At 41.0% G+C, this 16,726-nt stretch overlaps 1 pseudogene; it reads right to left on the reverse strand.

Moving 5' to 3' along the window:
• LOC145633093 (epoxide hydrolase 1 pseudogene) overlaps positions 1 to 3,736 on the reverse strand; it is a 32,056-nt pseudogene extending 28,320 nt beyond the window's left edge.
• Between the last annotated feature and the right edge of the window lie 12,990 nt (positions 3,737 to 16,726).

Raw genomic sequence — 16,726 nt, forward strand, 5'->3', positions numbered from 1 at the left:
TCTTTTCAGTAGAGAAATTATGTTTTTTTCTTCCTTACAGGCCTAAACCCTTTGTTGACATTCAACTTATGCTCCATTACCCCAGGGTGTATTCCCGGCATTTCACTTGCCGAGAAGGCGAATACATCGGCGTTCTCGCGCAACAAAATTATTAAATGACACCTCATATCTACATCCATATCTGCCCCAACCTTCACTGTTCGACTGAGATCTCCTGGCTGTAACTCTATCTGCACTGTTTCACCTCCTGGCAACGGCCTTGGAGTTGCTTCCCGCCTTGTATCGAAGTTACTCATGGCCAGATCTCGTACCGTTGGCTCCAACTCTTTCTTAGGATTACTTATCACCACATCCTCCCCAGACGGATTTTTCAAAGCTGTTACATAGCAAGATTTTGCCATCACCTGCCCTCCGTGAACCTTTTCAACAACTCCTAAATTTGATACATAAGCTATCGTCAGATGGTATGTCGATACAACTGCTTGGACATCACGAATTATCGGTCTGCCGATAATGGCATTATAAGCTGATGGGACATTGACCACCAAAAATTCCGCCATCACATCTCTCGTAGTTGACCCATCACCCAACCGTACCGGCAAAACTATGCTTCCTTCTGGTCTCACTGTCGATCCATTGAACCCAATAATCGGGTAAGATACCTGCGTCAGATACTACCTCCCAATCATCATTTCATTAAAATCTTTCATGAACAAGACATTCGCAGAGCTGCCACCATCCACCAGGACTCTCTTAATATCAGCTCCATTAATCTTTGTTATGAGCACTAGTGGGTCATCATGTGGAAATACAATGCCCCTAGCGTCTTCTTCCGTAAATACGACATCTGGGATTGAAGCTAGCCGAGGGCGGTTGTCGGTATCCAGGGCATTGATAATGTGACGATGCTCAGACAGATATTTCTTGGCCCCACTAACTGTTCCTCCATGAAACGGCCCCCCAGTTTTCACATCTACCCCTCTTCCTGTTGATAGGGGAGGCATTCCACCACCTCCTTGTCGGACCACTGCACCTTGCAACCTTTCAGGCCTTACCTCCAACTGTTGTCTTTCTACCTGCCGAGGAGGTGGTTGAGCTCCTCCCGCACTTAACCGATATTGAGTCAAGTGACCTTTCCTTATCAACTCTTCAATATTATCTTTCAATTGTGTGCACTCTTCGGTATAATGACCCACATCTCTATGAAACATACAGTACTTCTTAACATCTCTTGGTCTTGCCTTCATCGGAATCGGCCTTGTCCAGCCTGCTCTATTCTGATTAACTAAATAAATTGCTGCTCTCGGTGTGTTCAAGGGCGTATATGAACTGTATCGCATTGGCGGTTTTGCAACTCTGAACTCCTGTGGATTTCCCCCTCCCCTTCCTGGGGTCGAAGTTCTCGGCCTTCCACTTCCAGAGGCTACCCCTTCATATTGATGTTGACCTTTTCCAGCAGCTACATTCTTACTACTCATTTTCATCAACTCTTCACTCTTGATATAATCATTGGCTTTGTTAAATGCAGCCGTCAATGTCTGAAAATTCTTTCGTGTAAGATAACTCTTCAACTCAAAATCATTTAAGCCATTCATCAATGCCATCACAGCTATCTCTTGTTGCAATTTCGGGATCGTATTCGCCTCATTGTTAAACCGTCTGATATAATCCCTTAGAGACTCATCCGGCCTTTGCTTTACTGCCATTAACTCCCCTGATGTTCTTTGCCGCACACTGTTGCTAACATACTGTCCCACAAACACCTCGGTCAACTTCTCGAAACTATGTATCATTCCATTTTCCAGGTTGTTGAACCAATCGGCTGCAGCCCCAATTAACGTAGTCGGAAAGACTTTGCACCACACAGCATCTGAGTTTGTGTAGAGCATCATATGCCCTTCGTATGATGTTATGAATCTACCTGGGTCTCCTCTTCCGTCATACCTACAGGTCGACATCTTAATTTTTTCCATCGGCTGATCTAAGATGCTTTGCGCAAACGATGATGCTCTTAACTGTACCACAGTTTGCGGCACCTGTCCTTTAACCTGAGAACTTCTCTGCTGATGGGTTCTTGTAATAACAGTACGGCTTGATGATTGCCCCTCTATGTGATGCGGTGTGGTATGTGTCCTTACCGGCGTTTCTTCCCGGCGGTGCCTTGGTGAATTCATTGCTTGATTGAACTGTTCACCATGATTAGCTAGCGACACCCCCCTTCTACCTGAGCCGTTTTAGCCTCTTTTCTCTTTTTACTTATTGCAGTCATTACTCTTGCTGCTACTTGCAATTCTTCTGGTGTAAACTCCGCCATGGGATCTACTGTCGTTCCCACTTGCCTTTCCGGAGTTAACGGCATGTGGAACTGATTTTCTTCCAATGTATGTGTTTCGTCTTCTACCTCAATTTCTGGCTGTGTTATAATCGGTCGATTTACCGTTTTGCTTATTATTGGTGTTGCATTGTTTTCGGCCATAACTATCGTTACTTTGTGTGTTAGGTTCTTGGGCGATAGAAGTAATCACTAGTCCCCTCCTTCTAGCGCCAAATTGTTTCGGTTTGGGTCCGATAGCCCGAGAATCCGAACCGAAGATCCTGATACTCCTAACGGCAAGCTGAGAACCTACACAATGAACAGAAGTTAGCTAGCCCCGGGGTGATCCGGGGATAACCACTCCGATGATAAAGTTAGAATGTGTTTAAGAGAAGGTAAGTAAGAGAGAGAAAGTAGAGAGAGAAAGAGAGAGAGAGTGTGTAATAAATGCTTACCATTTAATGAAGCTTAATCTACTATTTATAATAAATTTCATGACAGGTGGTTATAAGACATGCAAGGCTTTTCTAGCCAAGTGTCAATGATAAAACTGCCACGTGCCAAGTATTGAAAAGCCAATATGGCCGATATGTCTTCCTTTTGGAGCATATCGGCCCTTGTCACATATCATCCCATACAAGTGGTCCTTTAATTTATTTCTTGTCACACTTAAAAGTTCTACTAATCCGTAATCACCATTGAACCAACTCAATTATTTAACATAAATGTATGATCAACATCACTAACAGTAGAATATCATATGCTACCTCCGTTTATTTATAATTATAATAAATGAGTATTATTTGTTTGACATAAAAAATTCTTTTTTATTAATTAAAAATTAATAGAAGTAATATAACAGTTTATTGCTTTATTCTGAAATGTTTAAATCATCACATAAAAATGCATAATTTTTGCAATAAAGCGGGAAATAAAAAAACAATATACCTGAAAACGGCAAACATAGTAATCATCACCATAGACAACATGAAGCCAATCCACCGGGTTCCTATTAGGATTTCGGGGAGGATAAGCCACGCTAAGGTTTACAAGCGCCTTCACACAATCAGGCCGAAAGAGGCACAACCACCAAGCCATGAGTGCACCCCAATCATGGCCTACAACAAACACCTCATGTTCCCCTAGTACATCAATCAATGCAACTAAGTCTCCCACAATGTACCCGTATGTGTACTTACGGGCATCTTGTGGGGCATCTGCGTCGTCGTAGCCCCTCATGGCTACGGCATGGTAACCAAGCGCGGATAGTGCTTGGATTTGGTGCCTCCAGGAGTACCATAGTTCAGGGAAGCCGTGGATAAAGAGTACTATTGGTGCCCCTTCGTCTCCTTTCTCGGCGATGTGCATGTTAATGCCATTTACGTTAAGTGTTCGGTGTTTAATGCCGTCTAAGGTGATCATTTGTGTATGTACAAAAGAGGGTTATCCTAAGTTTGAGTTATTGACATTTTTTATTATTGAATTTTTCTTATCTTAGTAAGCTCTTTCAATGGTTACAAAGAAATTGTAGAAAATAGAATTAATTTGAATATCACCCACTTATTTTTCTATTTTCAATCCTATTCATGTATTAATTTAACCACCATAAAATAAAAAATAAAAAATTAAATCATTTATAGATTAGGAATGAAGCGCGAAAAGTTTAATTTCTCTGATACATTGCATGATCCGAATCCAAATGCTAATTATATACAAAGTATTATATTTTGGAAAATTTGTAAATAATAATCCCAACTTTGCTCCATTTTCTTTTAATAATCTCAACTTTAGATTATTCTAAAATAATCCCAATTTAGGGTTGTCTCTTTCTTCAATCTCAAACCGGTCAACAAATGTCAATGACCTCTAATAGCAGGTTACATTACACGTGTCAGTTTGCCATGCATTGGTGCAAACAAATAAAAAAATAATAAAACAAGAAAAAAAAAACCTAGAAACCACCTAGCCTCCCACCAAAACCCCCAACCTCATCCACCGCCCGAGCTTCCCCCAGTTAATATGCCATATTAACATGCTATGCTAATATGATGGCAATTTTGTAAATATGAGAGATGATCAATTATTTTTTTTTTATTCTGTTGTCTTCTTTTTCCTCTTCTCCTTCGTCAGTGTTAAGTGCTCAACCATGCTCAACCCAGCAACACCATCTTCCCAGCTTCGCCGATGGCGAGATCTTAAATTGCTAAGCCATGCTCAACCCCAGCAACACCATCTCCGGCGGGTTTGCCGCCGAATTTAACAAAAAACCCTAAGAAAATTACATTAAACAAGGGCATAATTAACCATAAATGGTAGGTGTTAATCATTGTTTGAGAGTTGAGATCTTGTTAATGGTGAGTTGTGGAGATGAAGATCGCGAATTTCACGATGGACTTCGTGCATCTTGACGGAGATATTAGTCGGTAGTTTGTTGCTACTCTGTTAGATGAACTTCGTGCATCTTAACAACTTTACCCTTTCTAAGTAGGCGGAAATGACACTTTAACCCTCATATGAACAAAACCTGTTAATATGCCATATTAACAGAAAATTTTATCTCCACCGCCCTGCCCTCCGCCACCAAAAATCCATTCCCACACCTCGAAAACACCAAACTCCCCCTAAAACCTCCCCTCGCGGCAGACTCTGATCTGTCAATCCAACATCAAATCTTAGCCGCTCGATCAAAACCCGCTTCGAGTTTTCTGCAATAGACCAATTGACGTCACCTGAGCAGCTCTGGCATCTCAATTCCTACTTATCAAACACCGCAACACCTTCCACAACAACAGATTCAATCGTTGTCTCTGATTTACCTTGCTGCTGTAAATCTAAGGCATAAGGTGAAAAACGGATTCAAGCAGTGTCAAATTATTGTTGGAGGTATCGAATTGCTATTGGAGGTGGTGAATTGCTATTGTAAATCAAAGGTTTAAGGTTTAAGTTGTTAATGTTATTAGAGGCTGAAATTAGGTGTCGAATTGCTGATTGCAGGTGGCGAAGTTGTGTTGAGGTGGAGGCGGGTGTTGCGGTTGACGGTTTAGGCTAGTGGTGTTTGGTGTTTGCGGGTTGTGCGGTTGTTTGGGCTAAGTTGCTGGTGTTTGTTGTTGTTATTTGTGGTTGTAACGTGTGTGGAATGGGGTGGCTGGCCGGGGGGAGGAAGGTTGTGAGTTCCCTAGTGGGCGATGGGGTTAGGGTTCCGGTGGACGGTGTGGCTAGGTGGCCAGAGAAGGGGGTTTTCTAATTTTGACTAGTTTATATATATATATATATATATATATATATATATATATAGCTAATTAACTCTTGACACGTTACGTAATCGGTAATTGGGATTGAAGAAAGAAAACTACCCCTAAAGTTGGGATTATTAGAAGAAAATGGAACAAAGGTTGGATTATTATTTACAAATTTTCCCTAAAATATTAAAGAAAAAGCCAAACATATAATGAAAAACATTCTAATAAGGTACAAATTTTGGATTATTATTTACAAATGTTCATGCCACCTAACGTTTGACATGGTTTTTCAAATAGGATTGCGTAGAGAATCGAAGAATTCTTAGTGGATGCATGGAAAACTTGCTTTGGGAATTAAACCTAGAGGAGATCAAAATTCGGGTTGGGCCTTAGTATAAAATCTCAAGCCCAAACGATATAGTTGCACAATGCCTTATAAAATAAACATTCTGTAAAAAAATATGAACACATAAAAAATATGAATATGAACACGTAAAAAATGAATTTTCAGTAATATGTAAATGAACACGTAAAAAATAAGCATTATATTTTTTTTTGAAAGAAGAAAGAAAAAAAATAATATAAAAAATAAGCATTATATACTAAAAAGTGAATATGTTTAAAAAATAATCATTTTGTATTTTAAAAATGAACATAATTATCATATAATCATAGAACTAGTTTTTGGCCTGGGTGATGCCCCGGGTCATTGCTTGTATATTAAAAAGTACAACAAAATAAAGTGAAATATATTGGTGGTTTTTTAAAAATAATATCATTTGTTAAATTTTGTAAATGTAATTGAACATCAAAATTAATTATTTAGCATGTAGTAATCTAAATGTTATATTGTATTAGTTTGTCGTAACTGTTAAAGGGATTTTACTGTCATAATTAATAAATTCCTTTGATTAAATATATTTTGTGGTAAAAAGAAAAAACATGTAAAATTGTTATGCATTTTTGGGTTACATATTTTAATTAACACCTATATGCATTATTGTTAAGTAACTGAAAGAAACGAAATAAATTTGTAATCATATTATTGTTGAAATATACACATATTAGTTCACAATTATAATTTTATTTGTCACAGTCACTTTCGGGTCGACCTAGGCAAGGCCGTCGACCACCCCGCAAAGGCGCGCAAGGCCTTCGTAACCCCACTTGCCTATACGAGCAAGTATGCGCTCGGTTCGAGAAGAACGAGCCAAGTGAGGCTAGAATAGCTCACTACCATGTCTAAGGAATGTGAGGTTATCAGGGATGACCTTCGGGTGCTTAGACCAAAAGTGCTAGAGAAGCACGGGTCAACTAGGCCTTGGAGTGTTTGGTCGGGCAAAACTCCATAACAACCTTTGATACTTATTGAGGGGACTTCTTAGGACACTAATAGATCATACATGGCCTAAGGGCCAAGGTTGGGTTCAAGGATCGGACTTGAGAGTCCATTATTGTGTTATTGTCAGTTGGGTGTTCACTAGTATTCTAAGGCTGGTGCTAAATAAAGCTCTTTAGGGGGCGAGTGCTCACTCAAGGGTCAGGGGCTGACCTAAGGGTTGCCTTAAGGCTATGGACCTTAGGCATGGTCTTGGACATAGGATGGCCTATGGAGGCCATAGCAAACTTAGATGGCTAGGGTGGACACCCAATAGGACAAACCGACTCGGTGGTCCCGGCTAGGAGGGGTGCGGGCTGACTAACGAAGGCTGAGGGCTTAGTACGGTGCATGCTTGCTAGTGGTGCGTGGTTTGACTAAGGGATGCTCTTGGGATCATGTTAGGGTGTATTTATGGTGGTAACCATAGTGCTCCCGGCATGGAGGAACGAGTGCGGTCCGGGTCAACGATGTCTTTGGTGCCTTCGACGAAACCATGGACTTGCGTGGCCACATACTCGATGTTAAGGAAGGACCTTGGCTTGTAAATGGTCTAACCAAAACTCTCCTTAGGGGATTACTTTGTAGGGACTCCTTGACGGTTATGCCTAGTCACCATTATGGTATGCGGTTGCCTTAAATCTAGGGATTGGCTAAGTAGTGGTGGATGGTGGGCGGTTATGCAAGGTAACAACCCACGTTGCACCACTCTCCCTAAATTATAGGGACGGTTATGCTTAGGTGGGAAGAAGGGCTAAAGACGGTTCCTAAAATATAGGACCATGTCGTTCGTGGGTTGACTACCAGTTATCTTGACCATGATCTTTGCCGTGGTCAATCGGGAACGCGGTTAAGCCACACCAGAGGATGGTTCCTATAAAATAGGAGCATCCAAGGGTGGTGGGTGGTAACCATTTGGACGTGGGTAGTTATTCCAAAGGGATAATGCCACGTCATGTGGAAGTTACCCCCACTCACTTAGTGACCCTAGAAAATAGGAGCACTAAGGGAGTGGGCGGTTATACTGAGCAGGCAGTTACAATGGCTAGGCAGTTGAAGTGCCACATAGGCACACTGATGCATGCCTCCTAAAATATAGGAGCATGGCATAGTGGCAAGTGACGGTTATCAGACGGTTACAAGGACATACAGAACGTGGATAACTTCCCTGACTACGTGGATAGGTCCAGATTCATCCAAGTGTGCATCCAAGTAGTGGGTAGTTACAAAATCATGGGTGTAGTGGGCATAGTGGGCAGTTATCCTATCTGACTGGGTTGTAGTCAGTGCCTATAAATAGGCCAAGGCATTCATTTGCTGGGCATCAGATTTTGGAGTTCTAGAGAGAGATTCTAGAGAGAGAAACTCCTATAGTTTGTAAGCCATGAAAATCAATAAAGTGTTCTAGTCGTTCTTGTCTCTTGTCTTGTGTGTTCTTCTTTTAAAGTGCTTAAGTGTCGTAGGCTGGTCTAGACTCGGTCTAGACGCCATCACGGGAACCTCCTCGGTCCCTAACTTAGAAAAAAAAAACTAGTCTCTAAATTTTCCCGTGACAATTTGGTCCGGCCTGCCGGAAAGGCGAGTTTAACATAAGCGAAGCAACAAGATGAGACCTCCTCTCTCTCGATCAGAGAAGAAATCGTGGCTAGTATCAAATCTGACGGTTAGGAAACTGACCTTCAGAAGAGACATCTCTAAGGGCGTGTCGGTCAGTCCAATCGCTGCTAGACCTCTACGTGCTGTTTTTGGAGAGTCGAGTGGTTGTGTGCCTCCCCCGAGGACAAGCACCCCTCAACCCTCGAAAGAGCTAGAAGATATCTTGGATGAGGATCCCCTATACGCCAAGGTCATGACCTACTTGGGGGATCTTGCAGGAGAGGTGCTACATTCGAGCGACCCGTGGCTATCTCTTAGCCAATTAAAGTCCCTCGTGAAGGAAAATCGCGAGAAACTGGGATTTAACCTTGAGGATCCGTGGTCCACTTGGTGGAACCAGGTGAAGGCTGGGGAGATGTTCTCCATGGACGACCGCCAGGCGGAGGTCATGGAGCAGTGGTGCCACCGCGTGTGGGATGTTAGCAGCAACTTCATCTCACAAATCCCCTCTCCGAAGTTGGAGGTGGGCTCGATGACTAACTTGATTCCTTGCAATGCTCTTGTTTCTCATGCAGGTGGTTGATTGAGGATCCTTCGGTGCAAGGAAGTAAGGAAAATGCTATGCCTAAGGGAAGGTCAAAGAAATTGGCGCAGGCGGCCAACATCATCAAGGTGGCGACCAAGGCCGTGGAGGTGGTCAACCTTGAAGATTCTGAGGATGAGAGCGAGGATGATGCTCCTGCTAGGTCTGAAGGCTCTACTAGTTTGAATGGGCACCACTTCAGCGATGACGAGGGGAACATGGTGATTCCATCACCGGAATACCACCCTACTTGTGCATCGCCGGAGTACAACCCTACCACTCCTGAGTATGCCAAGATCAAGACTGATTTCGTTCCCTTTTGCCCGTGAAGATAAAAGCATTTCCTATGTGAGGAATTTATCTATCTACGTTTATTGTTGTTTATCATGCTGTCTTTTCATTTCGTTTTTGAATTTCGTCTGCTTTATGTATATATGCAAAGTGTAAATTAAAGTATTAATGAAAAGAAATGTTGCTTTTGGTTCATTACCTTGCTTGTTTCGATAGTCACGGTGTGTTATGCGATAACACACTAGCTTAATTGATCGATGTATTGATTTAAAGCTGGAAGTGCGTACGAGGTGCCACTCCACCCAGAAATAAATTTGACTTGAAACATTGCGAGTGTAACCATTGTGGAGGATGGGTGGTAAGTCCTTAGTAGCAATAAGGTTCCTTGGGAATCACACTTAACTTTCGAGAATTCCAACCGGAATGGGGACATTCTACAAAGGTTGGCAGTTAAACTGGGGGTTACGCCTGATTCTTAAAGTATAAGTGGGGATGTCGAAGGAATGGAGCTAATAAGAAGGCAAGACCCCTCCCAATGAGATCCAACGGCAGAGTACTAAACTTTGCAAACTTAGCTTGGAACGGTGAGCAAGCTAAGGAAAGCAACAAAAATGTACCATATGGTTGGTCACATGGTCTTGAGCACCATGTCAATCCGAATGTCTAAGTTCTGGGATGAACTATTGGGAACCTCTTAGCGTAAGAGGAGGATGACAGTGAGCATCCTTGCAACCGGGGTGTTGCACCCATGTTAGACTTAAAGTCTAGGGCATTTCGAGAGAGTGACTCTCATGCTTGACATTGCGGATCCTCTTGCGAAGGGTTGAGTATGGGGAAACCCATAGATTGGGCAAGAAAGTAGGGTACGTGACACCATTTCTTGGCCCCAAGGCTATATATGTAAATGAAATTACGCCAAGAATGCTACTCTTGTGTCTGCGTAATTGTCATTGATGCAATGTAAAGCCCAGATCAAAGGGGAAGGCTCCCTAAGATGACCTAAAAGGGGTCAGTGGCGCCTAGGTTTAACCCAAGGCTGGCCAGAGAAGCAAGCTGGAGTGCTTGTGCTCAACGCAAGGGTAGGAGCGTTGAGGTGAACATTGTTCAAAATCTCCAATCGATGCTATGAGGATGATGATGCGATCAGGTAAGTCCGAGTCTTAGATTTTTCCAAATTCGGTTGGCTAGTGGAATCGAAAAGTTGTGGAAGGCCACAAACGTTTCTCTAGGCAACACTCTTGTTGATGCTATGCAAATCGCCTTAGAAATATGCTCCAATCGTGGGTGATTTGGGATATCAAGGGAGTGACCTTGACTACGATCACCTAAAATTTGGATGCCAATTGAGGAAGGTTGCTATTATCAAAGGGAATGTTCGAATCTTAAGCCTATAGAGTTTGAAAAACTAAGAGGACCTTACACCCATAGGCATCACCATGACTGGTTGAGTCATATGTGAAGGATTGCGCAAGACATGTTCATAAATTTCGTGGAGTAAGGTGAGACCTTACTGCCCTAGTTTCTCATGAGAAGATGAGAATTGTTGAGTGAACTCAACGATGAATTATTACCATGGTAAAGAGATTACTCTGAGAATGAGTTGGTCTATGGACCAGCAATCAATGCGATTGGTTGCAAGGCGGTTGAAGAGCAATGACGATTGTTTCCAACTGAGCCAAGGTTAGCAAAGGCTAACAAAAGTCTTGGTGATAGAGCTTGCATGTGGATCCCCGGGAACATGAGCACTTCCAAGCGAGTAAGTGGTGAGTGTAGGCCATAACTCCACCCATTAAGGTGGTTACCCGAGCGAGGGGTGACACTTGGGTGAGATGTGAATCATCTCGAGATAAGCTCCGTGAGAGGGAGCAACCCTATGAGATTGCACTCGGGAAGAATGAGAGCAAGTCCAAAGTATTCCGTGCCGACTTTTAAAAGGAAATTTAGATAAGGGTAATGAAAAGGGATCTATGAGGTTGCCTAAGTACACGTTGGTGCTACAAGGTAGCCCAACCGGGTGTCAAGAAGGCTAGGCGTGCGAGGCACGGCCAATCCCGAGTAAGGGAAAATCATGATCCAAAGGAGATACTAGGAAGTATCGTAAAAGTTAGAAATGTGACTAGACACCTCTAACAAGAGAAACAAGGGATAAGACCCGGATTGAAAGAAGGCGTTGTGCTTGGAAAGCATAGGTCACGCGGTGACCTACCTTCTCGATCTTTGACGAGGACGTCAAGCTCTTTTGGGCGGGGGAGGTTTGTCACAGTCACTTTCGGGTGGACCTAGGAAAGGCCGTCGACCACCCCGCAAAGGCGCGCAAGGCCTTCGAAACCCCACTTGCCTATACGAGCAAGTATGCGCTCGGTTCGAGAAGAACGAGCCAAGTGAGGCTAGAATAGCTCACTACCATGTCTAAGGCATGTGAGGTTATCAGGGATGACCTTCGGGTGCTTAGACCGTGGTGCTAGAGAAGCATGGGTCAACTAGGCCTTGGGCCTATGGCCAGTGTGCGTGCGCGCGCGCTAAAAGATCCTCGGAGTGTTTGGTCGGGAAAAACTCCATAACAACCTTTGATACTTATTGAGGGGACTTATTAGGACCCTAATAGATCATACATGGCCTAAGGGCCAAGGTTGGGTTCAAGGATCGGACTTGAGAGTCCATTATTGTGTTACTGTCAGTTGGGTGTTCACTAGTATTTAAGGTTGGTGCTAAATAAAGCTCTTTAGGGGGCGAGTGCTCACTCAAGGGTCAGGGGATGACCTAAGGGTGGCCTTAAGGCTATGGACCTTAGGCATGGTCTTGGACATAGGATGGCCTATGGAGACCATAGCACACTTAAATGGCTAGGGTGGACACCCAATAGGACAAACCGACTCGGTGGTCCCGGCTAGGAGGGGTGCGGGCTAACTAACGAAGGCTGAGGGCTTAGTACGGTGCATGCTTGCTAGTGGTGCGTGGCTTGACTAAGGGATGCTCTTGGGATCATGTTAGGGTGTATTTATGGTGGTAACCATAGTGCCCCCAGCATGGAGGAACGAGTGCGGTCCGGGTCAACGATGTCTTTGGTGCCTTCGACGAAACCATGGACTTGCGTGGCCACATGCTCGATGCTAAGGAAGGACCTTGGCTTTTAGATGGTCTAACCAAAACTCTCCTTAGCGGATTACTTTGTAGGGACTCCTTGACGGTTATGCCTAGTCACCATTATGGTATGCGGTTGCCTTAAATCTAGGGATTGGCTAAGTAGTGGTGGATGGTGGGCGGTTATGCAAGGTAACCACCCACGTTGCACCACTCTCCCTAAATTATAGGGACGGTTATGCTTAGGTGGCAAGAAGGGATAAAGACGGTTCCTAAAATATAGGACCATGTCGTTAGTGGGTTGACTACCGGTTATCATGACCATGATCTTCGACGTGGTCAATCGGGAACGCGGTTAAGCCACACCAGAGGATGGTTCCTATAAAATAGGAGCATCCAAGGGTGGTGGGTGGTAACCATTTGGACGTGGGTAGTTATTCCAAAGGGATAATGCCACGTCATGTGGAAGTTACCCCCACTCACTTAGTGACCCTAGAAAATAGGAGCACTAAGGGAGTGGGCGGTTATGCTGAGCAGGCAGTTACAATGGCCAGGCAGTTGAAGTGCCACGTAGGCACACTGATGCATGCCTCCTAAAATATAGGAGCATAGCATAGTGGCAAGTGACGGTTATCAGACGGTTACAAGGACATACAGAACGTGGATAACTTCCCTGACTACGTGGATAGGTCCATATTCATCCAAGTGTGCATCCAAGTAGTGGGTAGTTACAAAATCATGGGTGTAGTGGGCATAGTGGGCAGTATCCTATCTGAATGGGCTGTAGTCAGTGCCTATAAATAGGCCAAGACATTCATTTGCTGGGCATCAGATTTTGGAGTTCTAGAGAGAGATTCTAGAGAGAGAAACTCCTATAGTTTGTAAGCCATGAAAATCAATAAAGTGTTATAGTCGTTCTTGTCTCTTGTCTTGTGTGTTCTTCTTTTAAAGTGCTTAAGTGTCGTAGGCTGGTCTAGACTCGGTCTAGACGCCATCACGGGAACCTCCTCGGTCCCTAACTTAGAAAAAAAAAAAGTCTCCAAAGTTTCCCGTGACAATTTGGTCCGACCTTCATGGGCATCAGACTAGTTTTTGTAGAGCTTATAAAGTATATCGGGCGAATCTCACAGGGAGTGAATTGAAATCACAAAGGCAAAAATTGCAATTCATACAAATGGAGGTAAATACATTACTCACCCCATATTGTTATACACTGTTCACTTTGAAAACAAAATTTTTAACTATTTGTTATATATACTAGTGTGCTCAACAACAAGGAGGCGTTGAATGTGGCTACTACATTATGAGATACATGTATGAGATTGTTACTTCTCACTTGGAGTGCAAAGGTGTCTTAGAAGAGGTTAGTAGTTTTTTTTTGCAAATTTTGAAACTTTTTTAGCTCTATACGCTCCCAAGAGTAAGATAATGGTCAATTGTTATTGATTTCAATTCATAAAAACCAAAATATAAGGTAATTAAGGATGTTTAGTTTTATATTGTGTTAATTTGAACCAATACATGAAAGATAGAAAAGGTAGAAGTCCCTTAGGCAATTTTGAAGCGTTTTTGGCTCTATACGCTCCCAAGAGTGAGATAGTGGTCAATTTTCATTGATTTCAATTCATAGAAACCAAAATATAAGGTAATTAAGGATGTTATGTGTTATATTGTGTTAATTTGAACAAATACTTTAAAGATGGGAAAGGTAGAAGTCCCTTAGACAATTTTGAAGCGTTTTTGGCTCTATAAGCTCCCAAGAGTGAGATAATGGTCAATTTTCATTGATTTCAATTCATAAAAGCCAAAATATAAGGTAATTAAGGATGTTTAGTATTATATTGTGTTAATTTGAACCAATACATGAAATATGGGAAAGGTAGAAGTCCCTTAGGCAATTTTGAAGCCTTTTTGGCTCTATACGCTCCTAGAAGTGAGTAAATGGTTACTTTTCATTGATTTCAATTCATAAAAAAAAAAATATAAGGTAATTAAGAATGTTTAGTATTATATTGTGTTAATTTGAACCAATACATGAAAGATGGGAAAGGTAGAAGTCCCTTAAGCAATTTTGAAGCCTTTTTGGCTCTATACGCTCCTAAAAGTGAGTAAATGGTTACTTTTCATTGATTTCAATTCATAGAAACCAAAATATAAGGTAATTAAGGATGTTTAGTATTATATTGTGTTAATTTGAACAAATACTTGAAAGATGGGAAAGGTAGAAGGCCCTTAGGCAATTTTGAAGCGTTTTTGGCTCTATATGCTCCCAAGAGTGAGATAGTGGTCAATTTTCATTGATTTCAATTCATAGAAACCAAAAAATAAGATAATTAAGGATTTTATGTGTTACATTGTGTTAATTTGAACAAATACTTGAAAGATGGGAAAGGTAGAAGTCCTTTAGACAATTTTGAAGCATTTTTGGCTCTATAAGCTCCCAAGAGTGAGATAATGGTCAATTTTCATTGATTTCAATTCATAAAAACCAAGATATAAGGTAATTAAGGATTTTTAGTATTATATTATGTTAATTTGAACCAATAAATGAAAGATGGGAAAGGTAGAAGTCCCTTAGGCAATTTTGAAGCCTTTTTGGCTCTATACGCTCCTAGAAGTGAGTAAATGGTTACTTTTCATTGATTTCAATTCATAAAAATCAAAATATAAGGTAATTAAGGATGTTTAGTATTATATTGTGTTATTTTGAACCAATACATGAAAGATGGGAAAGGTAGAAGTCCCTTAGGCAATTTTGAAGCCTTTTTTGGCACTATACGCTCCTAGAAGTGAGTAAAGGGTTACTTTTCATTGATTTCAATTCATAGAAACCAAAATATAAGGTAATTAAGGATGTTTAGTATTATATTGTGTTAATTTGAACAAATACTTGAAAGATGGGAAAGGTAGAAGGCCCTTAGGCAATTTTGAAGCGTTTTTGGCTCTATATGCTCCCAAGAGTGAGATAGTGGTCAATTTTCATTGATTTCAATTCATAGAAACCAAAAAATAAGATAATTAAGGATTTTATGTGTTACATTGTGTTAATTTGAACAAATACTTGAAAGATGGGAAAGGTAGAAGTCCTTTAGACAATTTTGAAGCATTTTTGGCTCTATAAGCTCCCAAGAGTGAGATAATGGTCAATTTTCATTGATTTCAATTCATAAAAACCAAGATATAAGGTAATTAAGGATTTTTAGTATTATATTATGTTAATTTGAACCAATAAATGAAAGATGGGAAAGGTAGAAGTCCCTTAGGCAATTTTGAAGCCTTTTTGGCTCTATACGCTCCTAGAAGTGAGTAAATGGTTACTTTTCATTGATTTCAATTCATAAAAATCAAAATATAAGGTAATTAAGGATGTTTAGTATTATATTGTGTTATTTTGAACCAATACATGAAAGATGGGAAAGGTAGAAGTCCCTTAGGCAATTTTGAAGCCTTTTTTGGCACTATACGCTCCTAGAAGTGAGTAAAGGGTTACTTTTCATTGATTTCAATTCATAGAAACCAAAATATAAGGTAATTAAGGATGTTTAGTATTATATTGTGTTAATTTGAACAAATACTTGAAAGATGGGAAAGGTAGAAGGCCCTTAGGCAATTTTGAAGCGTTTTTGGCTCTATACGCTCCCAAGAGTGAGATAGTGGTCAATTTTCATTGATTTCAATTCATAGAAACCAAAAAATAAGATAATTAAGGATGTTATGTGTTACATTGTTTTAATTTGAACCAATACTTGAAAGATGGGAAATATAGAAGTCCTTTAGCACAATTTTGAAGCCTTTTTGGCTCTATACGCTCCCAAAAGTGAGTAAATGTTAACTTTTTATTGATTTCAACTCATAGAAATCAAAATATAAGTCAATTAAGGATGTTATGTGTTTTGTTTCTATATTATGAGTTTTATTTCTATAATTTGGTTCATCACATTTATTCTAATGATTGTTTTTATTATGGATTGTTTTTATTTTGTAACCTCTTTCATATGTTTTTTTTTTCAATAGGATTTTTGTCCAAGGACCGCCCCGTATGATGTTGACGAGTTGAAGGTGGTTCGAGAACAATGGGCGCAATACTTTAGAAGTAAATATTTATTGAATGCTTAACTATTAGCTTAGGTAGAACAACGTAATATTTTTAGTGTTGTTGTATATGTTGGATAAATTTATACAAGTTTTTATTTGTAATGTGTTACTACTTCAGTTTTTATATTACGTCGTATTAATTTTTACGA

Source organism: Chenopodium album, chromosome 5 (genome assembly GCF_948465745.1).
Source record: "Chenopodium album chromosome 5, dcCheAlbu1.1, whole genome shotgun sequence".
Classification (NCBI taxonomy): Eukaryota; Viridiplantae; Streptophyta; class Magnoliopsida; order Caryophyllales; family Amaranthaceae; genus Chenopodium; species Chenopodium album.